Source organism: Engystomops pustulosus, unplaced genomic scaffold (genome assembly GCF_040894005.1).
Source record: "Engystomops pustulosus unplaced genomic scaffold, aEngPut4.maternal MAT_SCAFFOLD_571, whole genome shotgun sequence".
Lineage (NCBI taxonomy): Eukaryota > Metazoa > Chordata > Amphibia > Anura > Leptodactylidae > Engystomops > Engystomops pustulosus.
Window position 1 is genome coordinate 1 of NW_027285451.1, and position 12,389 is coordinate 12,389.

Genomic DNA, 12,389 nt, shown 5'->3' on the forward strand with positions numbered 1-12,389 from the left:
TAGAGTTCGGTATAGGGTACCGGGCCTGGCTGGAATCACGCCGGGATCGGTGAGACCTCCTCGGCCGCGGCTCAGCCTCCAAACTCCCTTTCGCGGTTCTCTTCCCTTCAACTTCCATGGGCATGTTCCACACCGGGACCTCCGACCAAGTGTGGCCGGGGAACAGTCACCCATGCCCGGGTAGCCTCAGCGGCTGCTCCCGCTGAGGTCAACTTGGAGGTTGGAGCTCCGACTTCCATGGGCACTATTCCTCCCCGGACCTGCCGCCAAGTCTGGCCGAGGGACAGTGACACATTCCCGGGTAGCCTGAGCGGCTTCTCCCGCTGAACTCTTACTTCCATGGGCATGTTCCTCATCAGGAACCAACGACCAAGTGTGGCCCAGGGACAGTGACACATTCCCGGGTAGCCTCAGCAGCTGCTCCCGCTGAGCTACTTCCATGAGCACTATTCCTCCCCGGGACCTGCCGCCAAGTCTGGCCGGGGGACAGTGACACATTCCCGGGTAGCCTGAGTGGCTGCTCCCGCTGAGCTACTTCCATGGGAACTATTCCTCCCCGGGACTTGCCGCCAAGTCTTGGCCGGGGGACAGTGACACATTCCCGGGTAGCCTGAGTGGCTGCTCCCGCTGAGCTCTTACTTCCATGGGCATGTTCCTCACCGGGACATACTACCAAGTGTGGCCGGGTTTCGAGCTCCAAACTCGGCTTGCACTTGGTCGCTTGGGGGGTCCCCTCCGCTCCGGGAAGGGCGCCCTCCAGCGGGCAGACGAGGGTACTTCTAGTCTGCCCGAGCTCCATGGGGCCCCTCTCGCCCCTAGGCTCCCCGCCCAGGGTTCCAGGGTCCCGGATACAGCCACCCTGTCGAGTTCGGTATAGGGTACCGGGCCTGGCTGGAATCACGCCGGGATCGGTGAGACCTCCTCGGCCGCGGCTCAGCCTCCAAACTCCCTTTCGCGGTTCTCTTCCCTTCAACTTCCATGGACACGTTCCACACTTGGACCTACGACCAAGTGTGCCCGGGGAACAGTCACCCATGCCCGGGTAGCCTCAGCGGCTGCTCCCGCTGAGGTCAACTTGGAGGTTGGAGCTCCGACTTCCATGGGCACTATTCCTCCCCGGGACCTGCCGCCAAGTCTGGCCGGGGGACAGTGACACATTCCCGGGTAGCCTGAGCGGCTGCTCCCGCTGCACTCTTTAGTTCCATGGGCATGTTCCTCATCAGGAATCAACGACCAAGTGTGGCCGAGGGACAGTGACACATTCCCGGGTAGCCTGAGTGGCTGCTCCCGCTGAGCTACTTCCATGAGCACTATTCCTCCCCGGGACCTGCCGCCAAGTCTGGCCGGGGGACAGTGACACATTCCCGGGTAGCCTGAGCGGCTGCTCCCGCTGAGCTACTTCCATGGGAACTATTCCTCCCCGGGACTTGCCGCCAAGTCTTGGCCGGGGGACAGTGACACATTCCCGGGTAGCCTGAGTGGCTGCTCCCGCTGAGCTCTTACTTCCATGGGCATGTTCCTCACCGGGACATACTACCAAGTGTGGCCGGGTTTCGAGCTCCAAACTCGGCTTGCACTTGGTCGCTTGGGGGGTCCCCTCCGCTCCGGGAAGGGCGCCCTCCAGCGGGCAGACGAGGGTACTTCTAGTCTGCCCGAGCTCCATGGGGCCCCTCTCGCCCCTAGGCTCCCGGCCCAGGGTTCCAGGGTCGCGGATCCAGCCACCATGCGGAGTTCGGTTTGGGTACCGGGCCTGGCAGAAATCACGCCGGGATCGGTGAGCCCTCCTCGGCCGCGGCTTCGCGCAAAAACTCCCTTTCGCGGTTCTCTTCACTTCAACTTCCATGGACACGTTCCACACTTGGACCTACGACCAAGTGTGCCCGGGGAACAGTAACCCATGCCCGGGCAGCCTCAGCAAGTGCTCCCGCTGAGGTCAATTTGGAGGTTTGAGCTCCGACTTCCATGGCCATGTTCCTCACCGGGACCTACGACCAAGCGTGGCCGGGTTTCGAGCTCCAAACTCGGCTTGCACTTTGTGGCCAAGGGGGTCCCCTCCGCTCCGGGAAGGGCGCCCTCCAGCGGGCAGACGAGGTTACTTCTAGTCTGCCCGAGCTCCATGGGGCATTATTCCTCCCCGGGACTTGCCGCCAAGTCTGGCCGGGGGACAGTGACACTTGGCCGGGTAGGCGAAGTGGCTTCTCCCGCTGACTTGCCCCTTTGGAAGTAGGAGCTCTTACTTCCATGGGCATTATACCTCTCGAAGACTTAGAGCCAAGTGAGCTCCTACTTCCATGGGCATTATTCCTCCCCGGGACTTGCCGCCAAGTCTGGCCGGGGGACAGTGACACTTGGCCGGGTAGGCGAAGTGGCTTCTCCCGCTGACTTGCCCCTTTGGAAGTAGGAGCTCCTACTTCCATGGGCATTATTCCTCCCCGGGACTTGCCGCCAAGTCTGGCCGGGGGACAGTGACACTTGGCCGGGTAGGCGAAGTGGCTTCTCCCGCTGACTTGCCCCTTTGGAAGTAGGAGCTCCTACTTCCATGGGCATTATTCCTCCCCGGGACTTGCCGCCAAGTCTGGCCGGGGGACAGTGACACTTGGCCGGGTAGGCGAAGTGGCTTCTCCCGCTGACTTGCCCCTTTGGAAGTAGGAGCTCTTACTTCCATGGGCATTATACCTCTCGAAGACTTAGAGCCAAGTGAGCTCCTACTTCCATGGGCATTATTCCTCCCCGGGACTTGCCGCCAAGTCTGGCCGGGGGACAGTGACACTTGGCCGGGTAGGCGAAGTGGCTTCTCCCGCTGACTTGCCCCTTTGGAAGTAGGAGCTCCTACTTCCATGGGCATTATTCCTCCCCGGGACTTGCCGCCAAGTCTGGCCGGGGGACAGTGACACTTGGCCGGGTAGGCGAAGTGGCTTCTCCCGCTGACTTGCCCCTTTGGAAGTAGGAGCTCCTACTTCCATGGGCATTATTCCTCCCCGGGACTTCCCGCCAAGTCTGGCCGGGGGACAGTGACACTTGGCCGGGTAGGCGAAGTGGCTTCTCCCGCTGACTTGCCCCTTTGGAAGTAGGAGCTCTTACTTCCATGGGCATTATACCTCTCGAAGACTTAGAGCCAAGTGAGCTCCTACTTCCATGGGCATTATTCCTCCCCGGGACTTGCCGCCAAGTCTGGCCGGGGGACAGTGACACTTGGCCGGGTAGGCGAAGTGGCTTCTCCCGCTGACTTGCCCCTTTGGAAGTAGGAGCTCCTACTTCCATGGGCATTATTCCTCCCCGGGACTTGCCGCCAAGTCTGGCCGGGGGACAGTGACACTTGGCCGGGTAGGCGAAGTGGCTTCTCCCGCTGACTTGCCCCTTTGGAAGTAGGAGCTCCTACTTCCATGGGCATTATTCCTCCCCGGGACTTGCCGCCAAGTCTGGCCGGGGGACAGTGACACTTGGCCGGGTAGGCGAAGTGGCTTCTCCCGCTGACTTGCCCCTTTGGAAGTAGGAGCTCCTACTTCCATGGGCATTATTCCTCCCCGGGACTTCCCGCCAAGTCTGGCCGGGGGACAGTGACACTTGGCCGGGTAGGCGAAGTGGCTTCTCCCGCTGACTTGCCCCTTTGGAAGTAGGAGCTCTTACTTCCATGGGCATTATACCTCTCGAAGACTTAGAGCCAAGTGAGCTCCTACTTCCATGGGCATTATTCCTCCCCGGGACTTGCCGCCAAGTCTGGCCGGGGGACAGTGACACTTGGCCGGGTAGGCGAAGTGGCTTCTCCCGCTGACTTGCCCCTTTGGAAGTAGGAGCTCCTACTTCCATGGGCATTATTCCTCCCCGGGACTTGCCGCCAAGTCTGGCCGGGGGACAGTGACACTTGGCCGGGTAGGCGAAGTGGCTTCTCCCGCTGACTTGCCCCTTTGGAAGTAGGAGCTCCTACTTCCATGGGCATTATTCCTCCCCGGGACTTGCCGCCAAGTCTGGCCGGGGGACAGTGACACTTGGCCGGGTAGGCGAAGTGGCTTCTCCCGCTGACTTGCCCCTTTGGAAGTAGGAGCTCCTACTTCCATGGGCATTATTCCTCCCCGGGACTTGCCGCCAAGTCTGGCCGGGGACAGTGACACTTGGCCGGGTAGGCGAAGTGGCTTCTCCCGCTGACTTGCCCCTTTGGAAGTAGGAGCTCTTACTTCCATGGGCATTATACCTCTCGAAGACTTAGAGCCAAGTGAGCTCCTACTTCCATGGGCATTATTCCTCCCCGGGACTTGCCGCCAAGTCTGGCCGGGGGACAGTGACACTTGGCCGGGTAGGCGAAGTGGCTTCTCCCGCTGACTTGCCCCTTTGGAAGTAGGAGCTCTTACTTCCATGGGCATTATACCTCTCGAAGACTTAGAGCCAAGTGAGCTCCTACTTCCATGGGCATTATTCCTCCCCGGGACTTGCCGCCAAGTCTGGCCGGGGGACAGTGACACTTGGCCGGGTAGGCGAAGTGGCTTCTCCCGCTGACTTGCCCCTTTGGAAGTAGGAGCTCCTACTTCCATGGGCATTATTCCTCCCCGGGACTTGCCGCCAAGTCTGGCCGGGGGACAGTGACACTTGGCCGGGTAGGCGAAGTGGCTTCTCCCGCTGACTTGCCCCTTTGGAAGTAGGAGCTCCTACTTCCATGGGCATTATTCCTCCCCGGGACTTCCCGCCAAGTCTGGCCGGGGGACAGTGACACTTGGCCGGGTAGGCGAAGTGGCTTCTCCCGCTGACTTGCCCCTTTGGAAGTAGGAGCTCTTACTTCCATGGGCATTATACCTCTCGAAGACTTAGAGCCAAGTGAGCTCCTACTTCCTGGGCATTATTCCTCCCCGGGACTTGCCGCCAAGTCTGGCCGGGGGACAGTGACACTTGGCCGGGTAGGCGAAGTGGCTTCTCCCGCTGACTTGCCCCTTTGGAAGTAGGAGCTCCTACTTCCATGGGCATTATTCCTCCCCGGGACTTGCCGCCAAGTCTGGCCGGGGGACAGTGACACTTGGCCGGGTAGGCGAAGTGGCTTCTCCCGCTGACTTGCCCCTTTGGAAGTAGGAGCTCCTACTTCCATGGGCATTATTCCTCCCCGGGACTTGCCGCCAAGTCTGGCCGGGGGACAGTGACACTTGGCCGGGTAGGCGAAGTGGCTTCTCCCGCTGACTTGCCCCTTTGGAAGTAGGAGCTCCTACTTCCATGGGCATTATTCCTCCCCGGGACTTGCCGCCAAGTCTGGCCGGGGGACAGTGACACTTGGCCGGGTAGGCGAAGTGGCTTCTCCCGCTGACTTGCCCCTTTGGAAGTAGGAGCTCTTACTTCCATGGGCATTATACCTCTCGAAGACTTAGAGCCAAGTGAGCTCCTACTTCCATGGGCATTATTCCTCCCCGGGACTTGCCGCCAAGTCTGGCCGGGGGACAGTGACACTTGGCCGGGTAGGCGAAGTGGCTTCTCCCGCTGACTTGCCCCTTTGGAAGTAGGAGCTCCTACTTCCATGGGCATTATTCCTCCCCGGGACTTGCCGCCAAGTCTGGCCGGGGGACAGTGACACTTGGCCGGGTAGGCGAAGTGGCTTCTCCCGCTGACTTGCCCCTTTGGAAGTAGGAGCTCCTACTTCCATGGGCATTATTCCTCCCCGGGACTTGCCGCCAAGTCTGGCCGGGGGACAGTGACACTTGGCCGGGTAGGCGAAGTGGCTTCTCCCGCTGACTTGCCCCTTTGGAAGTAGGAGCTCTTACTTCCATGGGCATTATACCTCTCGAAGACTTAGAGCCAAGTGAGCTCCTACTTCCATGGGCATTATTCCTCCCCGGGACCTACTGCCAAGTGTGGCCGGGGAACAGTGACTCTTGGCCGGATAGAACTAGTGGCTTCTCCCGCTGACTTGCCCCTTTGGAAGTAGGAGCTCCTACTTCCATGGGCATTATTCCTCCCCGGGACCTACTGCCAAGTGTGGCCGGGGAACAGTGACTCTTGGCCGGATAGGCCAAGTGGCTTCTCCCGCTGACTTGCCCCTTTGGAAGTAGGAGCTCCTACTTCCATGGGCATTATTCCTCCCCGGGACCTACTGCCAAGTGTGGCCGGGGAACAGTGACATGTGGCCGGATAGGCCAAGTGGCTTCTCCCGCTGACTTGCCCCTTTGGAAGTAGTAGCTCCTACTTCCATGGGCATTATTCCTCCCCGGGACCTACTGCCAAGTGTGGCCGGGGAACAGTGACTCTTGGCCGGATAGGCCGAGTGGCTTCTCCCGCTGACTTGCCCCTTTGGAAGTAGGAGCTCCTACTTCCATGGGCATTATTCCTCCCCGGGACCTACGGCCAAGTGTGGCCGGGGAACAGTGACTCTTGGCCGGTTAGGCCAAGTGGCTTCTCCCGCTGACTTGCCCCTATGGAAGTAGGAGCTCTTACTTCCATGGGCAGTATACCTCTCGGGGACTTAGAGCCAAGTGTCTTCACCCTTTGGAGGTAGTAGCTCCTACTTCCATGGGCATTATTCCTCCCCGGGACATACTGCCAAGTGTGGCCGGGGAACAGTGACTCTTGGCCGGATAGGCCAAGTGGCTTCTCCCGCTGACTTGCCCCTTTGGAGGTAGTAGCTCCTACTTCCATGGGCATTATTCCTCCCCGGGACCTACAGCCAAGAGTGGCCGGGGAACAGTGACTCCTGGCCGGATAGGCCAAGTGGCTTCTCCCGCTGACTTGCCCCTTTGGAAGTAGGAGCTCCTACTTCCATGGGCATTATTCCTCCCCGGGACCTACTGCCAAGTGTGGCCGGGGAACAGTGACTCTTGGCCGGATAGGCCAAGTGGCTTCTCCCGCTGACTTGCCCCTTTGGAAGTAGGAGCTCTTACTTCCATGGGCATTATTCCTCCCCGGGACCTACTGCCAAGTGTGGCCGGGGAACAGTGACTCTTGGCCGGATAGGCCAAGTGGCTTCTCCCGCTGACTTGCCCCTTTGGAAGTAGGAGCTCTTACTTCCATGGTCATTATTCCTCCCCGGGACCTACTGCCAAGTGTAGCCGGGGAACAGTGACTCTTTGCCGGATAGGCCAAGTGGCTTCTCCCGCTGACTTGCCCCTTTGGAAGTAGGAGCTCCTACTTCCATGGGCATTATTCCTCCCCGGGACCTACTGCCAAGTGTGGCCGGGGAACAGTGACTCTTGGCCGGATAGGCCAAGTGGCTTCTCCCGCTGACTTGCCCCTTTGGAAGTAGGAGCTCTTACTTCCATGGGCATTATTCCTCCCCGGGACCTACTGCCAAGTGTGGCCGGGGAACAGTGACTCTTGGCCGGGTAGGCCAAGTGGCTTCTCCCGCTGACTTGCCCCTTTGGAAGTAGGAGCTCTTACTTCCATGGTCATTATTCCTCCCCGGGACCTACTGCCAAGTGTAGCCGGGGAAGAGTGACTCTTGGCCGGATAGGCCAAGTGGCTTCTCCCGCTGACTTGCCCCTATGGAAGTAGGAGCTCTTACTTCCATGGGCATTATTCCTCCCCGGGACCTACTGCCAAGTGTGGCCGGGGAACAGTGACTCTTGGCCGGATAGGCCAAGTGGCTTCTCCCGCTGACTTGCCCCTTTGGAAGTAGGAGCTCTTACTTCCATGGTCATTATTCCTCCCCGGGACCTACTGCCAAGTGTGGCCGGGGAACAGTGACTCTTGGCCGGATAGGCCAAGTGGCTTCTCCCGCTGACTTGCCCCTTTGGAAGTAGGAGCTCCTACTTCCATGGGCATTATTCCTCCCCGGGACCTACTGCCAAGTGTGGCCGGGGAACAGTGACTCTTGCCTGGGTAGGCCAAGTGGCTTCTCCCGCTGACTTGCCCCTTTGGAAGTAGGAGCTCCTACTTCCATGGGCATTATTCCTCCCCGGGACCTACTGCCAAGTGTGGCCGGGGAACAGTGACTCTTGGCCGGATAGAACTAGTGGCTTCTTCCGCTGACTTGCCCCTTTGGAAGTAGGAGCTCCTACTTCCATGGGCATTATTCCTCCCCGGGACCTACAGCCAAGCTTGGCCGGGGGACAGTGACATGTGGCCGGATAGGCCAAGTGGCTTCTCCCGCTGACTTGCCCCTATGGAAGTAGGAGCTCTTACTTCCATGGGCAGTATACCTCTCGAGGACTTAGAGCCAAGTGTCTTCACCCTTTGGAGGTAGTAGCTCCTACTTCCATGGGCATTATTCCTCCCCGGGACCTACTGCCAAGTGTGGCCGGGGGACAGTGACATGTGGCCGGATAGGCCAAGTGGCTTCTCCCGCTGACTTGCCCCTTTGGAAGTAGGAGCTCTTACTTCCATGGGCATTATTCCTCCCCGGGACCTACAGCCAAGAGTGGCCGGGGAACAGTGACTCCTGGCCGGATAGGCCAAGTGGCTTCTCCCGCTGACTTGCCCCTTTGGAAGTAGGAGCTCCTACTTCCATGGGCATTATTCCTCCCCGGGACCTACTGCCAAGTGTGGCCGGGGAACAGTGACTCTTGGCCGGATAGGCCAAGTGGCTTCTCCCGCTGACTTGCCCCTTTGGAAGTAGGAGCTCTTACTTCCATGGGCATTATTCCTCCCCGGGACCTACTGCCAAGTGTGGCCGGGGAACAGTGACTCTTGGCCGGATAGGCCAAGTGGCTTCTCCCGCTGACTTGCCCCTTTGGAAGTAGGAGCTCTTACTTCCATGGTCATTATTCCTCCCCGGGACCTACTGCCAAGTGTAGCCGGGGAACAGTGACTCTTTGCCGGATAGGCCAAGTGGCTTCTCCCGCTGACTTGCCCCTTTGGAAGTAGGAGCTCCTACTTCCATGGGCATTATTCCTCCCCGGGACCTACTGCCAAGTGTGGCCGGGGAACAGTGACTCTTGGCCGGATAGGCCAAGTGGCTTCTCCCGCTGACTTGCCCCTTTGGAAGTAGGAGCTCTTACTTCCATGGGCATTATTCCTCCCCGGGACCTACTGCCAAGTGTGGCCGGGGAACAGTGACTCTTGGCCGGATAGGCCAAGTGGCTTCTCCCGCTGACTTGCCCCTTTGGAAGTAGGAGCTCTTACTTCCATGGTCATTATTCCTCCCCGGGACCTACTGCCAAGTGTAGCCGGGGAAGAGTGACTCTTGGCCGGATAGGCCAAGTGGCTTCTCCCGCTGACTTGCCCCTATGGAAGTAGGAGCTCTTACTTCCATGGGCATTATTCCTCCCCGGGACCTACTGCCAAGTGTGGCCGGGGAACAGTGACTCTTGGCCGGATAGGCCAAGTGGCTTCTCCCGCTGACTTGCCCCTTTGGAAGTAGGAGCTCTTACTTCCATGGTCATTATTCCTCCCCGGGACCTACTGCCAAGTGTGGCCGGGGAACAGTGACTCTTGGCCGGATAGGCCAAGTGGCTTCTCCCGCTGACTTGCCCCTTTGGAAGTAGGAGCTCCTACTTCCATGGGCATTATTCCTCCCCGGGACCTACTGCCAAGTGTGGCCGGGGAACAGTGACTCTTGCCTGGGTAGGCCAAGTGGCTTCTCCCGCTGACTTGCCCCTTTGGAAGTAGGAGCTCCTACTTCCATGGGCATTATTCCTCCCCGGGACCTACTGCCAAGTGTGGCCGGGGAACAGTGACTCTTGGCCGGATAGAACTAGTGGCTTCTTCCGCTGACTTGCCCCTTTGGAAGTAGGAGCTCCTACTTCCATGGGCATTATTCCTCCCCGGGACCTACAGCCAAGCTTGGCCGGGGGACAGTGACATGTGGCCGGATAGGCCAAGTGGCTTCTCCCGCTGACTTGCCCCTATGGAAGTAGGAGCTCTTACTTCCATGGGCAGTATACCTCTCGAGGACTTAGAGCCAAGTGTCTTCACCCTTTGGAGGTAGTAGCTCCTACTTCCATGGGCATTATTCCTCCCCGGGACCTACTGCCAAGTGTGGCCGGGGGACAGTGACATGTGGCCGGATAGGCCAAGTGGCTTCTCCCGCTGACTTGCCCCTTTGGAAGTAGGAGCTCTTACTTCCATGGGCATTATTCCTCCCCGGACCTACAGCCAAGTGTGGCCGGGGAACAGTGACTCTTGGACGGATAGGCCAAGTGGCTGCTCCCGCTGACTTGCCCCTTTGGAAGTAGGAGCTCCTACTTCCATGGGCATTATTCCTCCCCGGGACCTACTGCCAAGTGTGGCCGGGGAACAGTGACTCTTGGCCGGATAGGCCAAGTGGCTGCTCCCGCTGACTTGCCCCTTTGGAAGTAGGAGCTCTTACTTCCATGGGCATTATTCCTCCCCGGGACCTACTGCCAAGTGTGGCCGGGGGACAGTGACATGTGGCCGGATAGGCCAAGTGGCTTCTCCCGCTGACTTGCCCCTTTGGAAGTAGGAGCTCTTACTTCCATGGGCATTATTCCTCCCCGGGACCTACTGCCAAGTGTTGCCGGGGGACAGTGACATGTGGCCGGATAGCCCAAGTGGCTTCTCCCGCTGACTTGCCCCTTTGGAAGTAGGAGCTCCTACTTCCATGGGCATTATTCCTCCCCGGGACCTCCTGCCAAGTGTGGCCGGGGAACAGTGACTCTTGGCCGGATAGGCCAAGTGGCTTCTCCCGCTGACTTGCCCCTTTGGAAGTAGGAGCTCCTACTTCCATGGGCATTATTCCTCCCCGGGACCTACTGCCAAGTGTGGCCGGGGAACAGTGACTCTTGGCCGGATAGGCCAAGTTGCTTCTCCCGCTTACTTTCCCCTTTGGAAGTAGGAGCTCCTACTTCCATGGGCATTATTCCTCCCCGGGACCTACTGCCAAGTGTGGCCGGGGAACAGTGACTCTTGGCCGGATAGGCCAAGTGGCTTCTCCCGCTTACTTTCCCCTTTGGAAGTAGGAGCTCCTACTTCCATGGGCATTATTCCTCCCCGGGACCTACTGCCAAGTGTGGCCGGGGAACAGTGACTCTTGGCCGGATAGGCCAAGTGGCTTCTCCCGCTGACTTGACCCTTTGGAAGTAGGAGCTCCTACTTCCATGGGCATTATTCCTCCCCGGGACCTCCTGCCAAGTGTGGCCGGGGAACAGTGACTCTTGGCCGGATAGGCCAAGTTGCTTCTCCCGCTGACTTGCCCCTTTGGAAGTAGGAGCTCCTACTTCCATGGGCACTATACCTCTCGGGGACTTAGAGCCAAGTGTCTTCACCCTTTGGAGGTAGTAGCTCCTACTTCCATGGGCATTATTCCTCCCCGGGACCTCCTGCCAAGTGTGGCCGGGGAACAGTGACTCTTGTTCGGATAGGCCAAGTGGCTTCTCCCGCTGACTTGCCCCTTTGGAAGTAGGAGCTCCTACTTCCATGGGCATTATTCCTCCCCGGGACCTACTGCCAAGTGTGGGCGGGGAACAGTGACTCTTGGCCGGATAGGCCAAGTGGCTTCTCCCGCTGACTTGACCCTTTGGAAGTAGGAGCTCCTACTTCCATGGGCATTATTCCTCCCCGGGACCTACTGCCAAGTGTGGCCGGGGAACAGTGACTCTTGCCTGGGTAGGCCAAGTGGCTTCTCCCGCTGACTTGCCCCTTTGGAAGTAGGAGCTCCTACTTCCATGGGCATTATTCCTCCCCGGGACCTACTGCCAAGAGTGGCCGGGGACAGTGACATGTGGCCGGATAGGCCAAGTGGCTTCTCCCGCTGACTTGCCCCTTTGGAAGTAGGAGCTCCTACTTCCATGGGCATTATTCCTCCCCGGGACCTACTGCCAAGTGTGGCCGGGGAACAGTGACTCTTGGCCGTATATGCCAAGTGGCTTCTCCCGCTGACTTGCCCCTTTGGAAGTAGGAGCTCCTACTTCCATGGGCATTATTCCTCTCCGGGACCTACTGCCAAGTGTGGCCGGGGAACAGTGACTCTTGGCCGGATAGGCCAAGTGGCTTCTCCCGCTGACTTGACCCTTTGGAAGTAGGAGCTCTTACTTCCATGGGCACTATACCTCTCGTGGACTTAGAGCCAAGTGTCTTCACTCTTTGGAGGTAGTAGCTCCTACTTCCATGGGCATTATTCCTCCCCGGGACCTACTGCCAAGTGTGGCCGGGGACAGTGACATGTGGCCGGATAGGCCAAGTGGCTTCTCCCGCTGACTTGCCCCTTTGGAAGTAGGAGCTCTTACTTCCATGGGCATTATTCCTCCCCGGGACCTACAGCCAAGTGTGGCGGGGAACAGTGACTCTTGGACGGATAGGCCAAGTGGCTGCTCCCGCTGACTTGCCCCTTTGGAAGTAGGAGCTCCTACTTCCATGGGCATTATTCCTCCCCGGGACCTACTGCCAAGTGTGGCCGGGGAACAGTGACTCTTGGCCGGATAGGCCAAGTGGCTGCTCCCGCTGACTTGCCCCTTTGGAAGTAGGAGCTCCTACTTCCATGGGCATTATTCCTCCCCGGGACTTGCCGCCAAGTCTGGCCGGGGGAC